The sequence below is a fragment of the Achroia grisella genome, unplaced genomic scaffold (assembly GCF_030625045.1).
Source record: "Achroia grisella isolate CSIRO2021 unplaced genomic scaffold, CSIRO_AGI_Agris_v1 utg821, whole genome shotgun sequence".
Lineage (NCBI taxonomy): Eukaryota > Metazoa > Arthropoda > Insecta > Lepidoptera > Pyralidae > Achroia > Achroia grisella.
The window spans coordinates 5133141-5160463 of record NW_026713035.1 but is presented as its reverse complement, the minus strand read 5'-3'; positions in this window follow the sequence as shown (position 1 = coordinate 5160463).

Below are 27323 nucleotides of genomic sequence, written 5' to 3'. Positions count from 1 at the left end.
ATTCAATATTAATTCCCTCTGTTCATAATAGGTACACATACAATACTAGCTGGTCCCGCAAACGTTACTTTGTTATAAATTACTAGCTGTGCCCGCGTTAAATTTCAATAAAAAATATATCCTGTGTTATTCAGATGCATAAGTTATATTAGTGTAAAGTTTCGTAAAAATCCATTCAGTAGTTTTTGCGTGATACAAACAAAGATCCATACTTACAAACTTTCACGTTTAGAATATTATATTAAGATTAAGATTTCTGAAAACTATTAAAGTACTAATCATCATAATTTCGACTTGTGTCTACCCACAGTTGGATATAGGCCTGTCCGAATTCGGCTTTGGTGGTCTAGCGTTTAAGCACACCGATTTACTTCCAGTGGTCGCGGGTTCGATTCCTCGGACGCTGCAGATATTTGTATTCCTGAGTATGATTGTTTGTGTGGGTCTGGGAGTTTTCTATGTATATGTTTCATGTATGTACATATATAAAATCTAAGTATTTATTGATATAAAGCTTGTGTTATGGGACAACATCAGTTGTCCCATAACACAAGCTCTTCATACCATGTGACTAGAAAGCGCTGTTAATTGTTGAGTATTATTTATTTATTTCTCAATTTCTTACAACATGTGCGATCTTCCGCCTTTTGTTTCCATCGACTCCCGGTCACCTTCGTGATATCGTCGGTTCATTTTGCAGGAAGGCGCCGGACACTCCTTAACTTATATATTAGAACTAATATCGCTATTAAAATGTAGGAGTTGATGGTAGAAGGAGGAAATGTAGGAGTTCGATGTATGTATTATTATGATTTTTTTATGATTCAGTTAACGATGAAGGTGGTCCAAATCGATAAGTTTGTTGATAACATACTAATAGACCAATCAAAATAAGAAGTAAACCAAAAATGTCATTGATCAAATTAATATGTTTCCACATAAAGAATCGCATTATCTCCGCAATCTAACAATGATAAATTCTAGATGAAAAGCGTAATTGCGCTAAAATGCATAGTTTATACTTATAGTGCATTAAGAAAAACCCAGATTATGAAAATGTTACTCCAACCTCTCAGAGATGGTACTATAATATTAGGTCCTTACATATGAAATTGGTGTTTTGTCGTACTGGCCACTTTGATCTCAAATATCTCCTCTTTCGCCAGGAATTCAAAGTTCAAATTTGTACAGTTATTTACTCATGCATTTGTTTTTCGAAAACCGTAATCTATATGTTTTTTCCATCTTTGGTTTTTTCTTTACGTCACTGAGTTTACAAAATGGAAAACATAAAATATCGCGTTTTTTAAGAGTACGAATTCCGTCGTGGCACCAGTGTGCAGAAACGACTCGAAGAATTAATGATGTGTATGGCGATGGTTTTGCAAAAGAAAACACGGTGCGTTTTGGTTCCAATGTTTTCGTTCTGGAAATTTCGATCTGCAAAACAAGCCCCGTGAGCAGCCAGAGTCCAAGGTTGATAAAGAAGAATTAAAAGCTAATGTGGAAGCGGATCCATCGATAACCACGTCCGAGTTAACTGCAGGCTGCAGTGTTAGTAACAAAACTGTTTTAATCCACTTGAAGCAAATTGGGAAGGTGAAAAAAGCTTGAAAAGATCATGAATTGAATGAAGCAAATCGACAAACGCGCGTAGACTGCTGCGTTATTAGCCAACCGGCATAATAATGAAGGGATTTTAAATCGGATCATTACCTGTTATGAAAAGTGGATCTTGTACGATAATCGGAAACACTCATCGCAATGGCTGAATCCTAGCAAACTAACCAAATCCTGCCCCAAGCGAAAATTCAAACTCAAAAAAAGTTACTTGTGAGCACTTAGTGGACTAGTGCCTGTGTTGTTCACTTCAGCTTTCTTAAATATGACCAGAATATGATGGCAGATGTGTATTGTCAGCAATTGCAAACCATGATGGAAAAGCTAGCTGCTAAACAACCGAGACTGGTCAATCACCGTAGGCCACTGCTGCTTCAGGACAACGTTACGAAATTAGAAGAGCTTCAAATGTCCAATATTTCCACCGTACTTCCCGGATCTTGCTTTCTTTCAAAATTTGGATAACTTCTTGCAAGGGAAAAAATTCAAATCCGATTTATCGATACTCGTCCTAATGGTTTTTTAGTAAAGGGATCAATAAAACTACATTTTTACATTTTGATTAAATAAATATATTATATTTTGAAAAATCAACTGAAATTGGCGTTTTGTAAGGGAGTAATAAGGTTAAGGTTAATTAAGGTTACTCCCTTACAAATTTCATATGTTAGGACCTAATATATTTACTACACGAGTTGGAGTAAAATTAAAGAGATTTCGGCAGATCTTCAATGTCCGGGGAAATTCCAAATAAAATACGCATTCGCTGATGAGACACCAAATAATAGACAAATAGAAGGGGAAGAGTTATGAGAAAAAAAGAGCTGCACACAGCGAGCCTTCTGAAATCAAGCATTAGTATGATGCACCGTTACCGATACCTAAAATATATACAAAGACTTGATGAATCTATATAAAGATAAAAACATACCACCACACTATCAGACGTTTTATAAGAACTTAAGTACTACATCTAAGACTAAACTAAACTAAACCACAGAGTCTGATTCAAAAGTTGAGGATAATGAACGTTAATAAAAATAATAAAAATATCACTATTTTGAACATTTTTTGATTAAGTTGATTATGGAGGCAATAAACATTTCTTTAAAAATAATAATAAATTAATAATAACCCTGTTTGTTTTCATATTCTCTAAATTAATTTGCCCCTATATTTATACTTTTGACTTACATGCACGCACATAATAGACTATTTACTGTAAGAAGTAGGTATTACATGATACAAATTAAATATTCAGTTACTTTCCGCATTATACAAGCTATTTTTATAAATACACTAACTAAACTAAAATAAATGGCTCCCTAGAAATACGTAACTCGATGTACAAAAAATGATATTTCGTTAAATAACAACGTAATTGTACTTGCAATTCTAGATTTTAATGAAATATAGGAGAGTATAAAGGCGTAAGTAGAGTTAAATTTGTTCATATATGTAAAAATACATAACAATAAAGCAATAATTGTAGTTACCCCTGCAAATGTTCTTTGTGTTTCGTGGAATACAGAAGTAACCGTGTTTTTTTAGATTATCTGGAAGTACATGAAGCTGTTCCTAAATTAAATGACACATGTAGTTGAAGGCAACTGTGACCTACGATTTTCTCTTTGAAACTTATTTCTAGAACTCATACAAAAAATATAGGACAGTTTTTTTAAGCTCCTGAAAAGTTGGTAAAAATCACTTACTTCCTTTTTCCACGAATGGTGCGATATACTTATACATTATCACTTACGTAGCATATATCATTTTACTATACATATATTACTGTACAATAATTATAAATTTATAAATCTATCATAAGACCTGTCATTTTGTATGGATCTGAATGTTGGGCCGTAAAGGGGATGGACGAAAGGCGTGTGCATGTGGCAGAATAAAGAATGTGTATATACGAGGAAGTTTGAAAGTTGCATATGGGCATGTTATGCGGAGGAATGAGGACCATGTCTTATGGAAAGTGTATAATATGAATGTGGATGGATGTAAAGGGAGGGGACGCCCTAAGAAAAGATGGATGGATTGTGTGAAAGATGATATGAATAAAAGAAGAGTATGTTTAGATATGACGACCGATAGAGAGCAGTGGAAGAGAATGACATACTGCGCCGACCCCAAATAATGGGATAAAGGCAAGGCAATGATGATGATATTACTATACAATAAATCAGTGTATAACATCAAGCGCTCACTACGGAATGTATCTTTTATTTATCATCCCCGTAGATTATCAATTATCAATATCAGTTATCATTATCAACAAGTGTATGAACAACCCCTACAGACATTCTTTATTTTTTTATATATTTTTCTGAGGAGCAAGACAGTTTTAACATATTTTTATTGGTTTTAACATATTTATAAAAATCAATACAATTATAATCGTAATTAAAAACGGTATTCAACTCGCTTTTTATTAAATTAGAGATACGAATGTTGCGTGCGTGAGTTTTTTTTGTCTAGCGTAGATCGATTTAATAATAGTAAATAGCGCACGATTCGAATACGGGACAGTCAGTCTCGCTGGGACATTTTAAATTAAGCCTAAAATACGGGATGTCCCGGGAAATATGGGACGTCTGGCAACGCTAGTTACTAGGTACGTCGTAGGTAAAATCAAATACACATCATTAATTCATTCATTTAAGAGCGACTTTTTTGTCGGTGGAGCTCTTGCCACTTTCCGCAATCTTCCATCATACTCTTTATTTAAACCTTGATACAACACACGATTTCAATTCGTAATAGTAGTTGTTCCTTCCTCTGCCACGCTTTCCTTCTCGATGTATTCTCTCTTTTCTATCTTTCCCTCAATAATTACTTTCATAAATTCATCGTGCCGTATCAAGTGTCCTATTTTATTTTATAAATACTGTCCTAATAAAAAGTATCCTAATATTTTTTTACGTAAATTTTCTATAGTATTATCAATATCCGCCATATTTCTTTCTTCCTGTGCTATACTTCTTCATTTCTTACTTTATCTTTCGAGCTAATTCTTTTCATTCTGGAGGACTGAGATGTCATAATTATAATTTTTCTTCCTTTCCTTTAACTTACCCTTCCCAAACAAGTTGCTTGCCGTCTGAAAAGGTAGATAGAGTACTATTCAGGCAACTTTTTACAAAGCATATCTCGATCTTCTCTCATCAGTCTGTGAGATGAAAACATGAAATTATATGGAATAAAATTAATATTTATTTTAATTTATTTAATGTAAAACAATTTTGATTGTGATAGAACTTTACTTCCGATGGTCGCTGGTTCGATTCCTCGTACGGTGCAAACATTTGTATTCATGAGTATAATTGTTTGTATTAATCTGGGTGTTTTCTAAGTATAATATGTATGTATTTACAAAAAATTGCCCAGTACCCCTAACACAAGCTCTGCTTACCATGGGACTAGATGGCGCTGAGATTTATTTTATACAACATCTAGTTGTAAATAAATAATACTCGTAGAAGCAAATAATAGTAATACTTAATTTTACACTTGACTAGTTTAATTTCTTTGTTGGAATACGAAACACAATTGGAACTAGATTCCAAATATATTTTGAGTGGACGCGTGCGTTATCTGCAGCTAACCAGTAATCCCCTTATTACAGTCCAATGGACGCACCTTTATTTCAGTTGCACTCAACATTTTCAATTTTATTAATTTACAAATTGAATGAAGTGAAGTAAATGACTGTATCGTGGAATGCATATTATATTATATACCATCTCAATGTAATAGATTTTTGCGCAGTGAAACATCTATTTTTTGTAGTTTTGATTAGATATTTTCTAATTCTAATGCCGAATTTAAAATCTATACTTAAACTAAGAAGGTTCAGCTGGAAACTTGACTAATGTATATTTGAATATAAGTTATTATACTTTAAAGTTATAATACTGTTTAAAAATATCAGTATATATGTATAATGTAAAAAAACAAGTATTGTATTTTGAACAGAGTAAATATGGAAACTGAGGATTGTTTAGAATGCAATTATTCTTACTGTATCGTCGTGAATTGCGATTATGTTTACTTATTCTAAACTAGTTAGCCGCTCCGTCATCGTACGGGTGTATATCACATATAAACCATCCTTTTGAACTACTCTATATATTGCTGAAAACAGCATTAAAATCCGTTGTAATGTAATTTAAAAGATATAAGCGAACAGTTAGGGGAAGCAACTTCATATTGTACTTTGTAAATATACAAAATACTATTATTATTATTTTAATGTTAATTTTATCAAGGTTGCCGAATAAAATAATTTTAAACAGAAGTATAATTAAATTCACGGTATTTTACTGTTTTCTTTTCAAATATCGAACAATCAATAAAAAATACATATAAATAATAACCGCGTCAAATTTAAAACAGTATATTTTAAACCGAAGGTTGCGAACTCGGGAATACAACAAATGACTTTCGTTCACTCAAAACGGCTTGCGTTAATCTTTTGATATCTCAGTTGAGTTGTTTGGCTAATGGTTAACTATTTAATTGATTCTGTTCGAGTTTGTTTTTGTTTCTAACGTCAAATTAAACTCCGTCAGAACTAGTTTAATGTGAGATTACTGAGTTTAGAAAGATTAGTAGTTTTTCTAATGTAGATATATATTTTTTTTATAGAATGTGTTAATGCGTATACTCATACATTCTTTCTCTATCATAGAAAAACAGAAAATCCCAAAATAAATTAACGACCAGTGTTAAGGCCGCTGATATACAGTCGGTTAGTAGTTCGGTTTCTTAAATGTAAATAATTTACCAATGGACTCCAATTAGATATTTTACTTGCTACGCCGCTTATCTCCAGAGACGGGATCATAGCAACCAAATCTGGTAACATGGTTATGAAATGCTGTATATTAACGGCCTAAAACAACAATCAAAAAAATTTAAAGGCAATTTTTTTGTTAAACTACAATTCTTCTATTTAATAATATATTTTTTAATATATATCACATATGCAGCTGACTATAAAGAATCATTCAAATCGTTTATTTTTTTAAATTTATCCTTTACTAGCTACTTGCCCTGCTTTCGCACGGGTGTACATGTATTATATATATAAACCCACCTCTTGAATCACTCTATCTATTAAAAAAACCGCATCAAAATCCGTTGCGTAGTTTTAAAGATTTAAGCATACATAGGGACGGACAAACAGCCTATGTAATGACAAACATACGAATATTTTCATAATAATATCAGTATAGATGAAGTACTATTACAAATGTATATACCAGTTATTGAAATAACAGTAATTATTTTAATTACTGTTTCAGGTATATATTAATTATATTATTTTATTTGCTCGATGGCTCCATGTGACATTTTCAGCGTTAATTATTTATTTATTCCACTAGTTCTACATCCAAAATGGAAAACGCAAAATTGTAACCAATAATTAAAAGTAAATCGCGCGACAGCCGCAATTAAACTGTTTGAATCGTTAATTGCAGCGTTTTCGTAATTAAATAATCGTTAAATATTTGAATCAGCATGTATAATCTATTTCTATTAGTCTGTACTAATATAATATGCTATTTATAAAAACAATTAAAAATTAAACTTAAAAAATATTTATTAAAAAAATGATTTTACTCCGTAGACGAATTTTTTGATCAATGACCGGCTCAATTTGGAAATTATTATTGGTATTACTATTATTGATTTTATTGTTTTGGTATTATTATTTTGACATTATTATTTTAGATTTAGATTTAATTTTGTACTTTGAAATTCGACACAATAATTATTGTTATGAATAAATAAATAAATAATAACTACTTTATTTATTACGTGCGCCACCTACCCTGTTCTTATTTTATCCACCTAAAGGTAATCTGGACGAGATTGATTAGTGATAAGACCGCCTTTTGATTAATGTATTATTTTCTATTTTACTTGTTTTTTTTTTGTTCTGTAATTGGTGCAATAAGGAGTATAAATAAAATAATAAATAAATAACTTTGGATTATTCACACAGCGCCATCTCGTCCCACGTTAAGCTAGAAACTAGAACTAGACAACTGATAGAAATAGGGACGGGTATTTTTAGTTATAGTTATATGGACAAACTTACTAATAAACCCATTGCTACCAATATACCATGTCAGGTTGACTTCATGACAGTTTATGGTAAATTTTCCAGAATAGCCTAACTGGCCCTCAACCTATTACCTACCTCATGTTCATCTTATCATCCTCCACTGATGCCACGCCAGCGAAAATCGCTAGTGCACGCGAGTGCACCATTACATCATCATAATTAAACAAAACCTAATAGAAATACTTACATGCATTTTTTGTAAATGCCTACATAATATACATAGAAAACATTCAGATGGACTCAAACAAACATACTCATGAATACAAATGTTTGCACCGTGCGAAGAATCGAACCCGCGACCATTGGAAGTAAAGCGGTGTGCGTAACTGTAAGGCCGTCGATTTAGTACATATGTTCTTGTTATTGATACTTACATTACTAAGGTTCTCGTAATATTATTATGAGTATCCAAAGAGATACGTTTGTTTCAACTCTCGGTGTGGGTTCTGCATATTTCACATAACGTTACTTTCTAATCAAATGTTTTTGAACTAATTTCAAATTGCCTTCCGTATGATCTTGAGGACACTGGGGTAGTCTTTAATTATGTTACTCGAGCCGTGAAAAGGGTTTCTTTAATACAAAATCACACGTGCATACACGGCGCGTAACTTTGAATTTACGGCTTTTAATCATTCATATAATAAAATTGCTAACGAGTCGTGTTTGTACATGTTTTTATTTTTTACTAGCCGTGCCTGCGGTTTCAGATGCTTTAAATTTCGATATAAAATATAGCCTAGATGTTATTTTGATACTGCAAAATTGCATCAAAATCCTTTCAGCATTTTTTACTTAAAAGAGTAACAAACATCCATACTCACAAACTTTCCTGTTTATAATAATATTACTATACTATATTGCCTGCGGTTTCAATATGTAAAATTCAATAAAATATATAGCCTATGTGTTATTCTGATGCGTATGCTATATTACTGTAAAGTTTCATCAAAATACGTTTAGTAGGTTTTGCGTGAAAGAGTAACAAACATGGATCACTATGTCAGTCACCACTCACCTTTGAGTTATATATATATAGATTAAGATTAGCGTTTGGCTATATGACATTCTATATCAGCTAACCTTTAGGTGGAAATAATAAATGTTGTAGTTCTGTTTGTATAAAAAAAATACTACTAATTATACTTATATTTCCGAGTTCGAGAAATTATTTTCAGTGTTTTTGCAAGTTAGTTGCATTTGGGGCAGCTAAAGTGGCTTAAATTGGTGGATGCGTAATTCTACCACTCCCAACGTCAGTTATTGATGACAATAATAAAAAAAATAAAGCATTTGCACAACGATATCTATTCATTTATTCTTAGATTAATTAACAATAGTATATAGCGTATTTAAAATATGAATGTACGCTCTTTACAGCGTATTTTTTTATATTTAGAGAAGAAAGTCAGTCATCAGAAGTAAGGAGTGCCAAACCACTAAGGTTTAGCACTCCTTACTTCTGATGGTCAGGTTCGATTACTCGCACTTCACAAAAATTTTGTATTCATGAGTATGATTGTTTGTGTTGGTCTGGGTGTTTTATATGTATATTACGTATGTACTTAACAAAAAAGTAACGTAAGTATTTTATCAGTTGTCTAGTACCACAGATAAGATAATATTACATACTAGTACCTACAACACAGTCTTAGCTTGGGACTAGATGGCGCTGTGTGAATTGTCCTGAAGATATTATTATTTAATTAGAGAATATGTGGATATGTTGAACAACATGGATATGTTGTTCAACATATCTGTGAGAACTTCAACTTAATTTTTCCAGACGTTTTTATGTAAAAGCTTAACATACAGACACGTAAATAGACGGTTCACCTCGTCACAATATTCCCCTACATTATTATAAACATCAAGATATAAAAGGTATAGTTGACACTAAGATAGTATCTTGCACCCAAAGAATCCTAAAATGTTAGGGCAATAAAACAAAACTAACTACATATTATGTACTCAATAAATTTGTCCAAAACACAAAGGTCGATTCAGAGACAAAGGTCGAGAGGTCGTTTTATTTCTGTGGCTCGCCCCAAAATGATTAATCACCGTATCCCGGCTAGGCGGACATTAAAATACGCCCGGCCGACTTCGAAAGCCACTCCACTCTCAATACATCATACTGCGTAACCTTTGTTGTCATAAAAATGGCTAGAGTGGATAGTTTCGTTGGAGATAATCATGAGTCTCTGTGGTAGAGATGCTTTCGTTTATAAATATATAAGCTGTGGCTGCGGTTTCACCAACATGAATTTTGTATATAGCCTATATGTTATTCTGATATATAAGGGGCCGTTCAAGTATAGTAAACAGATTTATGACAATTACAATTACACTTGTATGTTAAAATTGTATTGACTCTTATGTACAACTTAATTATGTAACACAACCTATAACTGCAATAAAAAAATATTATTATGTCTAAACTGAAAAAAAAATTTTTTATTATAATTATTTACTAATTTGGGGGGGAGGAGGGGGGGTCATCCATCCATAGTCACAAACTTTCGCAATAGTAAGCAAAGTTCTTGAAATCTATGTATTAGTCTATACATCCATAGTCACAAGCTTTCGCGTTTATAATTTTCGATTTAGTCTTTCAGCCGCTGAGCAGCTTCCTTTGTAAGCTGTGTTTTACTTTTATTACAATGAAATACTTATATACAAGAAACCTGGATATAAATGGAGATAGTTTGTTTATTGCTTTTTTTATTTAAAAGAACGTTGTTGTCCAGTACTTTACTAATTACACTATAAAGGTCAACGGTTCAAATTTAACCAATAGTGAATTTATAATTATATGTACATATATATATACATATATATATATATATACATACATAAAAAAATATTGTAGGTACATACCTACAATATTTTTTTGATTTATGTACATATATATATATATATATTTGTACATTTTTTTTGATCAGCGTACTCCTTTGACCATTTTTTTTTTAGATAGCGTTCTATGAATTGTCCTGGGGTTATTATTATTATTATTAATATATAAGATACAAAACTAAGGGAACAAAAGTATACGGAACAACTAGTGTTTGTATACCACTCGAACTTTCGTCACATTCTTCTGGCATCGGTCCAGAAATTGGTGAGAAGTGTCGGCTAGTTGGAGACAGGGCTGGGATCTTAGCACTGTAATTAAGTCGGTAAGTTCACACGCTCCAATCAATTATAACAGATGTCCGCTCTCTCTGCATTATTTACGCTGACCCTAACAGTATTTAAACTTAATTTATTTGCCCCCAATTTTCTACAAAATATGTTAATTCGCCTGAAATTGGCGGGACAGTAGCTGATTAGGGATGTTTTCCAGTGATCCCTGTGTTTGCTTATTTAAGCAAATTGCATATATTATAGACGGCCTTGGTGATCCAGCGGTTAAGCACTGGCTTCCTTCCGATGATCGCGGGTTTGATTCTTCGCAAAGTACAAATAGTTGTATTCATTTGTATTGTTCTGTGTATTTTATGTATGTATTTACAGAAAATATTAGTTTTCTTGTCGTCATAATATAAGCTCTGCTTAGCTTGGGACTAGATGCCGATCCTGGGTTAAAAATATGTGTTAGTTAGTTATTTGATTTCGTTGTTTATGAAGGCTCTATGTATCTTTCGAGGGTGATGTTGCAATTTTTGTTAATTTATTTTGGCGTTTACAATATATATTTAAACTACGAAGCGTGTAATATGTTTACAAAAGGGTGAATGAAAGAATTGTCATATATAGAATTATAATACTGCTCAATTTAATATAAATATATTGTTGCCAAGAATAAATGATACTAGTAATAAATAACTCTGGACAATTAACACAGCGTCATCTAGTTCCACGATAAGCATAGCTTGTGTTGTGGATATTAGACAACTGATATAGATACTCAATATTTTTAAATAAATACATATTATAAATAGAAAACACCCAGACCGATACAAAAAATAATACTCATGACTACAAATGTTTGAACCGTGCGAGAAATCGAACCCGCGACCATCGGAAGAAAAGCGGTGTCCTATACCACTAGACCACCGAGGGCGACAATATAGTTTTTAGCGACCAAGACTTCTAAGGACTGTATAAATATTTTATCTTTAGTTTGAAGTGAAACTACGGTCGTTGATGGTAAAAGACATATATTTAAAATTAACAATAAAAATGGAACAATGCAAAAATATTTAAAATGTATATATAAAAAAATATAATAAAAAGGTGCGTCGTGCACAATAGTACTACAAAAACAGTTCTAAAATGCAATCAATTCTTCTCTAATGTAGGACGTAGATGTCTTGCTATGGATGTCGTATAGCATAGCTTGAGTGGTATGCACGAGCCCCAAATTTCGAAAGGAAGCTTTAATATTTATTTAGGCTGAAACAATTAATCAGGATGACGGCGTTTAGTCCTTGTTTAAATATAAACACTATTTTGTTTGAGATGTCACCAGTTTCATTTGAAGGACTCTTGTACATGATTTAATCGTCTAGCTTTAAAGGGGCTATTGTTATAAATGAATTTTGGCACAATACGAGGTGCAATGGAATTTAAATTATAAATTCAGTAATGTTTCACGGAACTCAACGACTTTTCTAGAAACTAAGGGCCTTGAAAATACCATTGGTAGATTGATACCGCTCATGCATTGCCATTCCATATATATATATATATATATATATATATATATCGCGGGAACAGCTAGATTTATATATATATATATACATATATATAATACTAGCTGTTCCCGCGACTTCGTCCGCTTGAAATAGAACTTTATATTTCTAAAATGAAAGTAGCCAAAGTTACTCCTTATTATATCAGCTACCTGCCAAAAAAATTCCCGTCAAAATCAGTCCAGTCGTTTCAGAGATTAGCCAGAACAATCAGACATACAGACAGACAGAAAAAAATTGTAAAAAATATTATTTTGGTGTATGTGCCGTATTTATATTCATATGCATGTAGTAAAAAACGGTTTCAATATTACAAACAGAGACTCCAATTTTATTTATATGTATAAATTATAATACGCATACACATACACGAAAGTTAAAATAATAATTCAAAAATGTAGGTAGGCACATTTTTTGCACACCCTCTTTTTCTCTATTATGACGTTGGCTGTTGCATAGACCACACCTTACAACCCGACAAGTACTTCAATTCTTAAAATTATGGTACAAAGCAAAGCTGCTTAGCGGCTGAAAGGTGTACTGAACTGAACTGAAGACAACTTTTTAAAAAGTCTGCCTTAGGTTCATATTAATAAACTATACGAACAAATTACCATCATAATTACAGATTACTAGCTACTCACCCCGGCTTCGCACGGGTGTACATGTATTATATACAAACCATCCTCTTGATCACTATATGTATTAAAAAAACCGCTTCAAAATCCGTTGCGTAGTTTTAAAGATTTAAGTATACATGGGGACGGACAGACAGCGACTCTGTTTTATACTATGTAATGATCATTATAACAATGACTGATTAATTTTGTTACACAAGTAACTATTCATTTACGTATGTCAACATTGCTATTTTTGTATTCATACAAAATTCTTAAAAATGTAATTCTGAACAGCATTTATTTAAAAGAGCAACACGCAAGTTTCTTGTTCATTATTCTTGTCTTTATTCTTCTATTCATTCTTAACGAGTCTGCGTTCCGAATGAATAAGGGATAAAAAAATGTGACTGTTAAAATGTGCTTATATTAAATTTATTGAAATAAAGATTATTTCTATTCTATTTTGACGGCCTCGGTCGTCTAGCGGTTTAGCACACCGTTTTACTTCCGAAGGTCGCGGGTTCGATTCCTTGCACGCTACAAAAATTTAGTTTTCATGAGTATGATTGTTTGTATCAGTCTGGGTGTCGCCGATGGCAACCTTTTTGATAGTTTTTTTTTATATATATTTGAATTTTATATTTTGACGTTCTGTTTTTATATACCGTTTGTTTTCTTATGCCATATTGTCTTTATATTTTTGCTAGCGAGTTGATTACACCTATTTTACCTCACCTAGGAACGTGTCTCATTTTTAACCGGCCCTAATACAGTCCTTCCTTCCGTAACACTGGGTGTTTTCTATGTATATACATGTGTATGCATTTACAAAAAAAAGTATATATATTTGTTTCACTTTCTTGATCATTCTTCTTGTCTTTCTTCTAGACTAGTCGTGTCTTTAGTTAGGTCTTAACGGACTAAGTTTACTTTAAAACAGTGTTGCATATCAGAATATTGTCTCTAAGATTGAAGCATTAGAAGTTTCAAATTAGTTTGCCTAATACCCAAATCGTGACTATCCATAAGATCTGTATTAAATCAGTTTGTTTGATATTTTCGTCATCGTCAATATAGGTACTTGTTTTGATTGTTAAGATCGATTGAATAATGAAGAATATTAAAACTCTTTATTGCAATTGTAATTTAAAATACGAGTTGTACGTTAATAAAAAGTATACGTGTGACTTATGGTGCAGAAACATGGACACTAACCGTAGGCCTAATTCATAAATTTGGGTCATTGGGCACCCTAAAATATGGTCGCAGTGATCATCCGTCATACTCGTGAATGGGTGCTGCTTGTAGGGACTGGTCTGCTCTAATCACAATGACCGATTTCCTCTTATTAATTGTTTAATCAGTTGTTGTGTATTCAATATTTTTTCTATTTGATTATTTAATTGAATTAGTGCTAATGGATAGTTTGTATTCACATACTTAAACTTAAATTGTTGATGCGCTGATTGCGCTAAAATAATCAGCACATAGAAAACCAGAACAGCTGATGCATCGTCGGGGCGCTTTGGACTGGAAAGGCCGGAACATGCTCGCTAAAAGTATAAAAAAAAAGAAGAAAAAGGGAAAGAGAAGGGAAAGAGAAAGGGGGAAAGGGAAGTGAAAAAGGGAAAAAAGAAATGCCGAATTACGACAAAAAGTGAACTGTGAAATTAAACAATCAATAATTAAACAAAACCTGGACTATAACAAATAGTGAACTTTGAAAATAGTGTTAGAATAAGATTCATATAATTGTATATGCAGTGTAAGAATTCATAATGTGTATTGTTACATTATGAATTCTTACATTGCACAATGTAATGAAAACTGTGAAATTAGTAGTAGTGTAAGATTTATATAATTGTATATGCATATTGATAAATCTAATCCTCCAAATAAAGATGGGTGACACTGCATGTTGTCAACTCACCCGGCCGGCCAGCGGTGGTTCTGGGCCAGACGGATAAGGACTGCCTCGGTGTCACTGTTAGGCAAATTGTAACATCTCGGCTGGAGTTGTACAAAAATGGAAATTAAATAAATATTATAATATTAAAGTAAATTAAAAAAGGCACGGACGAATATGTCTGTGGGCAAATGTATTTAAATATAAAAAAAAAAAAACTTAAATTGTAAACTAAGAATAAAATTATTTAAAAGAGCAACACACAAGTTTCTTTCTCGTTCTTCTTGCGACGAGACAGCTTTCCGAATGAGCGGTATATTAAAAAAAATGCGATGACTACTTAAAAGTGCTTCTATGTAAGTTTATTTGAATAAATGATTTTATATTCTATTAATATGTATAATAAAAAAAATTCATATAAAAGATTTTTATCCTTCCTAGTAATACAATCAATTTTCACGTCAAACTTCATTAACAAGCGTTAAAGCCTTGACAGACAGACCAACCCGCTTTCTATTACAATATTAGCAGTACATTTGTAATTATTATGAATTTCTTTATAATAAACGTTCTCGACAACAGAGAATTTAGAGTCAGCATATAAAGCGTGCGGTAACTTTGGCGGCGAACGAAGGTTGGCTCACGTTTTGTTTACCGTGAGACAATTAAAATGCTAATTATTTGCCGACATCTCGGATCGCGGACTGTGTGGTAAAACGGAACGCAAATTGTCCCGGAGTATAAAAATGTAGAGGAACTATAATCATGATATTACAGGATATTTTATTTCATTTATTTACTAGCTACCCAGCTCGGTTTCACACGGGTGAACATGTATTATACATATAAATCATCCTCTTGAATCACTCTATTAAAAAAAAACTGCTTTAGAATCCGTTGTGTAGTTGTAAAGATTTAAGCATACATAGGGACGGACAGACAGCGACAGCGACTTTGTTATATACTATGTAATGATGATAATGATTTATTAAATGTCAATATTGACAACCTCGGTTAGCGGTTTAGCACACCGCTTTACATCCGATGGTCGCGGTTCGATTCCTCGCAAGTCACAAACATTTGTATTGTCTGTCGGTCCCTATGCATGTTTAAATCTATAAAAATTCGCAACGGATTTTGAAGCGGTTTTTTAATAGATAGTGATTCAAGAGATGGTTTATATGTATAATAGCTAGTAAATGTATAATGTAAAACAAAGTCATCGATTTATAGAGATCAAGGTCATTACACATGGCTACGCTAAAAAAAGGTCTATAATGTTTTAAGCTCTAAAATGTATTCACTTGTTCAATATGTTTATTTTAAGGTCTCGGTGATCTAGCGTTTTAGCTATCACACCACTTTACTGCGATGGCCGCGGGTTCGATTCCTCGCACGATGCAGACATTTGTATTCATGAGTATGTTTGTATAGGTCTGAGTGTTTCCTACATATATCATTGCAGACGTACTGGCCACCGGTTTTATATAGATAGAGTATATATGTTTAATAGATGAAGTGATTCAAGAGCAAAGTTTATATATATAATAGATGTACACCCGTGTGAAGCCGGGACGAGTACCTAGTTAAATATATTTTAGAAATATATGTAAGTTGTTTTGAACTTATTTATTACTGATAACAATTTCAAGTCATCCTCCTGTTTTAAACGGGTATGCTTTTATTTTTATTGACATTTAATAAATTAAATATATATTGGTTAGTCTATTAAATTTCGTAGCTCATTACCATTGCGGAGTCAAACGTTTGCGAGTTCGAAAACACGATAACAAAATCGCTTTATTTTCACTGCGACCAAATTATACGAATTCATTAGGAGCCAACTCCATAAAATAGGGCCTATGGTAAGCACGATTCAAATATAATTTATTTCTAGATACCAAATTGTCTTGACAACGATGCTCCCTAAAACTCGTGAATATAATTAATATTAATTATATAATTAATTAACTTGAACTTAAGGGAAATAACTAAGAACTTTTGATATGCCCGTCTGTTGTGATTAATAATGATTAATATTGTTTAATTAAGTGTGAAAGCATTAATTAATAAATTTAATGGCTCGGTATTGTGTCTCCTATTCGTATTGATATGTATTGTATTGGTGTACATGCATATATTTCTATTTCTAATGGACATTAGCCATGTACGAAGTCCTCTGCCTCACCTATTTCTACTTTTTCTATTGATTCAATTCCTCGCACGATACAAACATTTGTATTCATAAGTATGATTCTTTCTATGTATTTTCTATGTATATTATGTATGTATTTACAAAAAATGTATATAAGAATTTATATCAGTTGTCTAGTAACCGTAACACCAGCTCTGCTAACCTTGGGACTAGCGTGGATCTAGATGGCACTGTGTGTATTAATATTATTTATAATAATAATCTTAGGACAATTCGCACAGCGCCATTTAGGCTCCAAGTTAAGCTAGCTAAAGCTTGTGTTATGGGTACTAGATAACTGATACAAATACATAGATAATTTTTTTCGTAAATACATACATATTGTACATAGAAAACACCCAGACCGATAGAAACGACCGATTTAAAAGAGCAACACACAAGTTTTTTGCTTATTCTTCTTGTGATGAATCTGCATTCCGAATAAGCGGTAGAATCAATAAACTTTACTATTCAAAAGTGCTTATATTAAGTTTATTTGAATAAAGATTATTTCTATTTCAAACAATCATACTCATGAATACAAATGTTTGTGCCGTGCGAGGAATCGAAATTTCGACCATCAGACGTAAAGCGGTGTGCTAGACCTTTATACCACCGAGGTCGTCCCATCATGTTCATCAGCTTTTCTCAGATCCTTATGTTTTGAAGGTAAGGCAGTGAAATTACAGTGTACAGAGGTACGGCATGTGAGTTAACACCGGCGTCATATAATGACTTTAAATGTCTATGATGAGCACTAATTTCCGTATAGTGTTCCTTTACACTTGCATCGGCAGCCTCAAAAAGAGGGAGATGAATATAGGAGACAGATTGTGGCTATGTACATATTACATATATTGCAGAGGTATTTACAGAATATTGATAAATAATCTTAAACTAAGTTAACAAAGATAGATTTAAAACATTCGAATTCACATCCTTTTGAGTATTTAATTGAATTAGTGCTAATTAGTAGTTTGTATTCACACACTTATTCTTAAAAATGTAAAGTAACAATAACATTATTTAAAAGAGCAACACGCAAGTTTCTTGCTTTTTCTTCTTATGATGAGATAGCTTTCCGAATGAGTTGTAGAAAAAAAAATGTGATGACTATTCAAAGGTGCTTCAATGTTAGTTTATTTGAATAAATGATTTTCTATTCTATTTTATTCTTTACGATTTAAGACGTGATGATGTAATCTCTATTAAATTAGTCAACTTAAATCATAAAGAATACGATTCGCTCAATTATCAGAATTATTTACTCCACATTTTGGGAATTTCTAAAAAAATTTTTATACAATGGGCTATGCAAAGCGTGGTTTGAGTAACAACTGATAGAAAACCATAAAGAACTCCCGAATTACCCATTGGGAGGTTATTAAAGTTTATTGCACTTACTGCCGGCCTTCAAACTTAACGGTCTTTGTCCGGGAGATGAAGGTACCGCTGATGTTTCGGTACTGGAAGTGACGATTGAAAACAACAGGTGATTAGAATAGAATAGAAAATCGTTTATTCAAATAAACTTAATATAAGCACTTTTGAATAGTCATAACAATTTGTTTTTTATCTACCACTCGTTCGGAAAGCTGTCTCATCACAAGAAGAACGGGCAAGAAACTTGTGTGTTGCTCTTTTAAATAATTCTTGTAAGTTTACATTTACAAGTCGAAACGTGTGAATACAAACTACCAACCAGCACAATGTTTTTTGGGTCAAATATAAATATACAATAAGATTAAATCAGTCGTAATGATAAGAGCAGACCAGTCCCTACAAGCAGCACTCGTTCACAAATATGACGGATGAGCCAGCAATCACTGCGCTCGACCATATTTTAGGGAAACCCAATGACCCGGCCCACCACGCCGCCACATGTCTTGATTAACTGATTGACCAATCATTTCCTGATAACAATACGCGAACGTTGCATATTTGTTGTTACCGTAAGTATACCATCACAACTCTTCCTGTGGGTGTCGTAAAAGGCGTCTAAGGGATTCATCGACCAGAGATTTATTTAGATTTAGATCTATTTAGCAGCGTTCTACTGAGTAACTACCACAGCACTGCGATTGCCAACATGCATGCCAAGCGTGGTGATTATGGCAATATCCACATATAACGAGGACTCGATAGTCCTGAAATCTCGTCCCAAGGGCAGTGTAGGGTTCCTCGTCGACAAGTCCCTTATGAGTAATGTTATCAAGGTAGAAAGCATGTGGACTATGTCTGTTTCTCCTTATTCCATTCATTAGATGTCGGCGTAATAGGTTAGTCTTGCTTCATCATCCCTTTTGAATGGAGTGAATAACGAGATGACTGGCATCTCGTTATTCACTCCCTTTCTTACCACATCCTCCTCACAGTCCGTCCTCTGCCTTTATAACCATTCGCATACATATATAACAGCTCTGTCAGATTTTATGGCCATAATTTTTTATTTATATACTAGAATGAATAGAGTTATATGACGCCTATTATACTCGTCGCTAACGTATGACGGACGGACGGATTCTAGCGGACTCAGTTACCTAACCTCGTGATGACGTGATCGTGCACTTTTTATGGTGCAAAAATCTTTTAAAAGATCGTTCCCTTCCAGAGGGTTGACGAAAGGGTGTATGGGTTCCTTACCCACTAAAAACCTTCATCAAACAGCATTCCACCGCGACTCCGGCGGCGTTGGCCCACCCTGTAGATGCCGTAGGGTAGGCCCCATCTCCCTGTAACTTCAAGTAGATATTTGTCATAATTATAATTATTATCTTTAAAAGGAAGCATATCAGATTTTTAAAATATTTTTTATCATGGTTTTATTTTTATATTTGACTTATCCAGGCTTAATGTTATCCGTGTCTGAACCTTAACCTCTGCAAAGATACGGTAATGAGCCCCTATCGCCATTGACTTTAGTAGATTACCTGATAAGCCGACCCCCAATAAGCCTACCCTTATAGATAGATATCCAAAATTTGCGTCATTTTGTTTAAATCAATTTAATCTTAATACTTTTTTTTATTTATGTAAGATAATTTCAGGAGACTTGAGTAGGGCAGTTTAGACATGCTCTTTTGACGCTATTTTAAGGAAATACTATAACGGTACTGGAACGATGTAGTAATTGTAGGCGTACAGTAAACCGAGACAATAGTTAAAAGACGAGCTTCATAATGTTTTATTGCTTTTGTATTAAAATATATTATAGTTGATGAAATAAAATATATTAATGGTAATATCTCTTATTATGGATGCTTGTCCGATCACTCCCCCAGCCAATTCAAATGGCGATACGACGGCCTGAGCCGAGGTTCGAATTCCTAGCGGTGCCCTTGGACTAAAGTCGTATACCTCAAGCGGGAGTTGGCCTTCAGCCGCTCCATAAGTCCTTCTGCGGGTTTGGAGTGCCATCTTCACTCGCCCCTAACGTCCGGTGAAGCTGTAAAGGCCAGCTGCGGCCAACAGCATTAGAGTAGTTCGAACAAAAGCTCGATAACTGATACAAACACTTAGATTTATTTTTTTGTAAATACAGACTTAATATGCATAGAATGGGAGAAAGAGAGTTGTTGGTAATGTGGACTGATGCCTCCATTGCTAGTAATCTACCATATCAGGTTGATCTCTACGCGGTTCCACCTGGAAACCTGTTTTCCTGTTGAATTTGTCACGAAATATAAATCCTATGAGCTTCCGCAAAATATCACCCAATTCGATATATTTATACAAAATGGTGATTAAAAAGATATATCAAATATCATACTATGTTACCTACACCACTTTTAATAATAGGGGGGATAATGGAGGGAAGACCCCATTACTAATAATACCCTCCCCCACAAATATTAAACTATGAATTTGCATCCACACTCATTATCTCAATTGCTAGAATTTCTTTCATGTAACCTTTGATCTTCTTTAACGACATCTCTACATCCTCGATATAATGTGTATGGTCTAAGTAATAAGAGTCAGCGTTATGAAACGTAAATATATTGTAAGGTAAAATATATATTTTGCTTTAAGAATTCTGTAGCACTTTCACTATTGTACTTAGAGTAGATTGAAACAATCTATAGAAATAAATATATCCCCACATTCATGTACTTATACTTAACTTAATGTAGATTTAGTGTTGTTATTTATTGATAATAATATTATATTAACAAAAATAAATTGAATACCTATACGACGTCGATGATTATTTTTTCTGTGAATTACTTTATAAACAGTAGATAATATTGAGCTTTAATGATGTTTTAATGATAATAATGTTTATTCTACAAAATCATTATTATCATTTACAATTTTTTTCAGCTTTCTTTAGCCTACATATTGTTTCATAACAAGCAATAAACAAATAAAATAAAATAAATAAAAATAATTAAAATAAAATATCATAATTAGCAGGTAGCGTAACTTTGCTCATATATATATATGTATTAATCATATAAATGAAGTAAAAACCATGAACAAAAACAGACTAAAATAGTTATTATTTTATACTATTTTTAGATTTATAAAATTATAAAACTTCTATGACTTGGACACGAAAGTAATCCACGCTTAACCTTGTTCCATTCCAGAAATGGAAATGGATGTAAAGAGAAAACTTTGATGAAGTTCCGCGGCAGGCCCCCGAAATGCCTAAGGGTGAACTTTCTTTTTGTTAAATTTATAAACAAATTCTTTACTCTCGCACCCCCAGTCGCGTATAATCTGGCCACGTCAGCCCGATGCCTTCGGCCACGCAGATTAATAAATAGAGCAGCAGTTCCTCTTTTAAAAAAATACATATACTGCCACCACTGAAGTCTGCATAAGTTGTAGGTCGTAATTTATGGGAAACTCCTTTTCCTTTCATGCTGCTCAATTGCGGTATGGACGCATTGTACATATAGAATAGAATAGAAATAATCTTCATTGAAATAAATTTATTATAAGCACTTCTGAATAGTTTTTTTTTTATTCTGTCACCCATAATGCTTTTCCTTTCCTGGTGTTTAATTGTGTAATGAACTCCCTTTGCATATAGAATAGAATAGAAATAATCTTTGTTCGAATAAATTTAATATAAACACTTCTGGATAGTTTATATTTTTTTATTCTGTTACTCATGATGTATAAAAAAGATATTGTCATTTTAGTCGATTTTTAAATATATAATGCGATTGTGTATATCGAATGGAGTCGGTTTATTGATTACTATAAGAAAAGATTGAAATTATACCTATTTGCCATTGAATTATTATTTTTATCATTATTTATTAGTTTATTATGATAGAATATTTATATATGATATGTATGTTTATTGATATGTATATGTATTTGATTTTTTTACAAGTTTTACTGTAGTACTGAATAAGAGCTAGGACGACAGTATGGTAAGACTTTTTTATGTTGTTTATTTTTAAATATTGATTAATTATTTTCTTTTCATTATTGAGAGGTAGCGAAGTTGTTAATACGCCTGCTCTACTCTCCAATCAGAGTGGGTCTGAAACTGAGTGCGTATAAACGGTCCGTAATTGTAATTTCATGTTTGTGAAATTAAACTTGTTTTCAGGTGGGATTTGGGATTTGTCAAACGACGCGGAAGTTTTCTTACCGACTTTGTATTGGTAATAGTATTTATATTGGCTTTTACTTAAATACATCTAATAATATAAATACGAAAATCTGTCTGTTTATTTGTGATAATTTCACGACTAAATGGTTTTATGGATCATATTTAATTTTTTTTAGAAATTTTTTAATGTTAATTAATATTTAAAGTTTATTTTTACTATTCCAAATCAATAAATCATATTATTATTGCAAATAATATTTGAAAAGAATACGAGTTTAGTTTCTTCTCAGTTCTTCTAAGCTCGAACGCACTCCGAACTGACGGTAGATTTGACTTATAAGAGTCTATTCAAAAATTCAAAATTCAAAATTTTGAATTTTTGAATAGACTATAGACTAAATGGTTGAATGGATGACATTGAATTATCTTTTAGACATAGCTATAATGTTAATTAATATTTAAAGTTTATTTTTACTATTCCATATCAATAAATAATATTTTTATTGCAAATAATATTTGAAAAGAATACGAGTTTAGTTTCTTCTCAGTTCTTCTAAGCTCGAACGCACTCCGAACTGACGGTAGATTTGACATATTATAAGAGTCTGTAATAGACCTACATGAACAAAGATATTACGCTTTGATTTAAGACTACTGTGTTGATTTCAGATTCATAATGGTTGAATAAAAAAAATACGTACATAATTATTTTCACTCATATAAGGATACATTAACCTCTACTAAAAAAATCATATTTTATTTTAAAAAATGTAATCGCTACAATCATTATACTATATTGATTTTTTTTTCGGATTACTCTAATGCTGTTGGCCGTAGCTGGCCTTTACAGCTTCACCGGACGTTAGGGGCGAGTGCAGATGGCACTCCAAACCCGCGGAAGGACTTATGGAGCGGCTGAAGGCCAACTCCTGCCTGACGGATACGACTTTAGTCTGAGGGCACCTTCGAACCTCGGCTCAGCCTGTCGTAATTTCGATCCCCGTTTGAATTGGACGGGGGATCGATCGGAGGGACTATATTGAAAATCCTGAGACAATGATTTAACGGCAGGTTTGTCTCGAAATAATTGTTTGCCAAGTTTTATTCAAAATGGCTTATTCAAAATAATCTGTACAAATAAATAAGTGATTGTTTGTAATCTATACATATAAATACAATTGGAGTGTCTGTTTGTAATATTGAAATAACCGTTTCTTACTACATGCATATGAATATAAATACGATACATACACGAAAAATAACATTTTTTAAATTATAGTCTGTCTGTCTGTTTGTTCCGGCTAATCTCTGAAATGGCTGAGCCGATTTTGATGGGACTTTTTTTGGCAGGTAGCTTATGTAATAAGGAGTAACTTAAGCTACTTTTATTTTAGAAACATTTTATTTTAGAAAATAAAGTTCAATTCCACGCGGACAAAGTCGCGGGTACAGCTAGTTTCTTATAAAAATATATACGGTACTTACACCAAAAATACATTTAAAAATAAATTCCTGTCTGTCTGTCTGTTTATTTGTTCATGCTAATCTTGAAACGATTGGGCCGATTTTAACAGGATTTTCAGTTGCAGATAGCTAAAGTTATAAGGAGTAACATAGGCTACTTTTATATTAATAATAATATACCTATAAAGGTAGGGCACAGAATAGCAGAGAGGGTAGACCCACTGCCTCCTCTGAGTTGTAGACTGTTTTGTTAATACATTTTTATTTTATTTTATGTAGCAATTGTATAATGAATTTCTTTTTTTGAGACAAATAAAGATGATGATGATGATGATGATGATGATGACGATTATGATGATGATGAGATTTTTTATTTTTGCTATTTACGGCCTAAGTCAAATACATAACAAAGTTATGTTTTTATATATAGTATGAATATCGTTTCGTCCTTATCAGTTTGAAGTAATTTATTATTATTATTAAATTACACGCACATGAAACCGAGGGTAACAGCTAGTATAAAATGAATTGTATTGATTTAAAGTTCAAGTTCAATTTATCTTAGCCCCATCGCTTATCAAGTTATTGTTGAATCAAAGTTCGCGAGTGCTGAAACGCGCTATTAAAGTTTAAGGACTTGGTATGTTATAAGTTGGTAACAGATGAACGGTCCCAAGGTAAACATAATGTCTGCGTATCTGGTGGCTGGAGTGTGAGAACTTTGAAGATCCATCTTGGATAAATATGATGGTTGAGGAGAAATTTAGTTTAATTACCTGCCATATATCATGTAGGATTTGGTGCAATCTGTAGTCTGTTTTACTTGCAGATAAATTAAATGTATGGACACTAGATGTGGGCGTGAGGAACTCTGGGTTTGTATGGTGTGGGTTAAAGGTCCTGTAGCGGCTCGGTAGACTGTATGGGGTGTCTAAATGATGAAAACACGCAGAATTTGTCAGTATGATCTATACATATATATAAAATTGGAGTGTCTGTTTGTAATATTGAAATAACCGTTTTACTACATGCATATGAATGTAAATACGGTACATAGACCAAAATAACATTTTTTACAATTTTTGTCTGTCTGTCTGTCTGTTCCAGCTAATCTCTGAAATGACTGGATGGATTTTGACGGGACTTTTTTCCGCAGTAACTAATTTAATAAGGTTTAACTTAGTCTACTTTTATTTTAGAAAAATAAAGCTCGGCTTTGCCCGTCGTAATTTCGATCCCCGTTTGAATTGGACGGGGGATCGGTCGGAGGGAAGCAAACATATGGCAAGCCAGGCCTATGCACAACAAAAATCTACAGATTGTGCCAAACTGAAGAGGAAACGCCACTACACATCCTATGTGGTTGTAGGCCACTCATGTATAAACGAAATATCTTCTTTAGAAAGTTGACACTCATTCCTGAGGGGATGAAAACCATTCCTCCTAAGAATACCCTTAAATTCTTGGATTGATCGGCTTGTTCCTACAGTGATGGTGTCCTTACAGACACGTGGAGCAATAAAAATACTCAAAAAGTAATTAAATATCCTTGTATTTCGATAAGCTTTTACAGTATGCAAGTTTCGTGACTAAGTGAATTTGATGATAATATAATTTTGTAACGGGTAGTAAAAAAATAAATAAATATAACGCCTCGGTAAAATATAATATTAATGATAGTTTGCCGGTTTTGCTATAGAAATTTATCAGGCTTTAACATCTTCCGTTGAAAGACTAATATTTTAACTGTTCATCTCTTCATCAGTTGGTAGTGGACACATCAATAAACGCAGCCTCGCGTAGTATTAATGTCAGCTACACGACACACGCCATCGGGTCCCGGGAATATTGCCAATGGAGGAAAGAATCACAAGACCAACTTTCAGATTAGATTTATTCTCCATTTAGTTCTTTGCTGCAGCTCCACAACATATTCCTTTTGCCACCGCTGCCAAAAATGCTGTCGAATCTGCTCTAGTCATTCGTAGCGCTTGAGTCCATTTGGATTCATATCTTCCAACATAGGTGATGGTAGCGCTGTGAGGGGTCTTCCAATCAGAAAATGCCCTGGGGATAGCAAATGGTAGTCGTCAGGAGATGAGGATAACGGGCACAATGGGCGACTGTTAAGAATCGCTTCCACTTGAGCAAACAATGTTGAATTTCTTCAAAGGTAAGATGACTATTGCCCATAACGCGCTTAATATGATGCTTAGAGGACTTTACCCCGGCCTCCCAGATTCCCCCGAAATGAGGAGCGTAAGCTGGGATAAAGGAAAATTTTATCCCCTCTCCAGATGCAAAATTAGATATACTTCATTCGTCTTTAAAAATATACTTAACTCGCTAGCCGTAGCAACAAAATTGCGTCCGTTATCGGATAAAATTTCCACTGGCTCCGCGGCGTGCTATAAACCTTCTTAGAGTCATCAAGAAGTCATCTTTGGATAATCCACTTACTGCCTCTAAGTGAATACACTTATAGCGTAAGCAAACGAATAGGCATAAATAACACTTAATTAATTTAGAGCCACGTCCTTTACGATTTAGTATGTTAAATGGTCCTGCGTAATCTAAGCCTACAGACTGAAACGGAAAATCAGGATTTAGTCTTTGTGAAGGAAGATCACCCATCTTTGGACATATTTTTCCCTGTGCTCTCCTACAGATAACACACTTATGATAGGTAGTACGAGCAAGACGTCTCCCGTTTATAGGCCAAACTGTTTGTCTAATAGCCGATAATAATAATTGTGGATATATTTTTGATGTGCTCAAATTCAAATAAAAGCTTCGTAAATCGATGAGAAGCATCTAAAACTATAGGATGCCGTTGCTCATACGGACAACTAGCAGCATCTATTCTACCACCTACTCTAATCTGGCCATTATTGTCCATAAAAGGAGAAAGCGATAAAATTTTAGATTTTGTATGTATTGTTTTGTTTTTAGACAATAATGCATATTCCAATGGAAATGATTGTTGTTGTGCAATAGAACATAATTTGTAAATGGTTGAATAAAAAAAATACGCATCATTTAATTCATCAAAAGTAAGTACATTTGATCTTTTATTTTTTGGATTTCTTAAATTAAAAATAAATT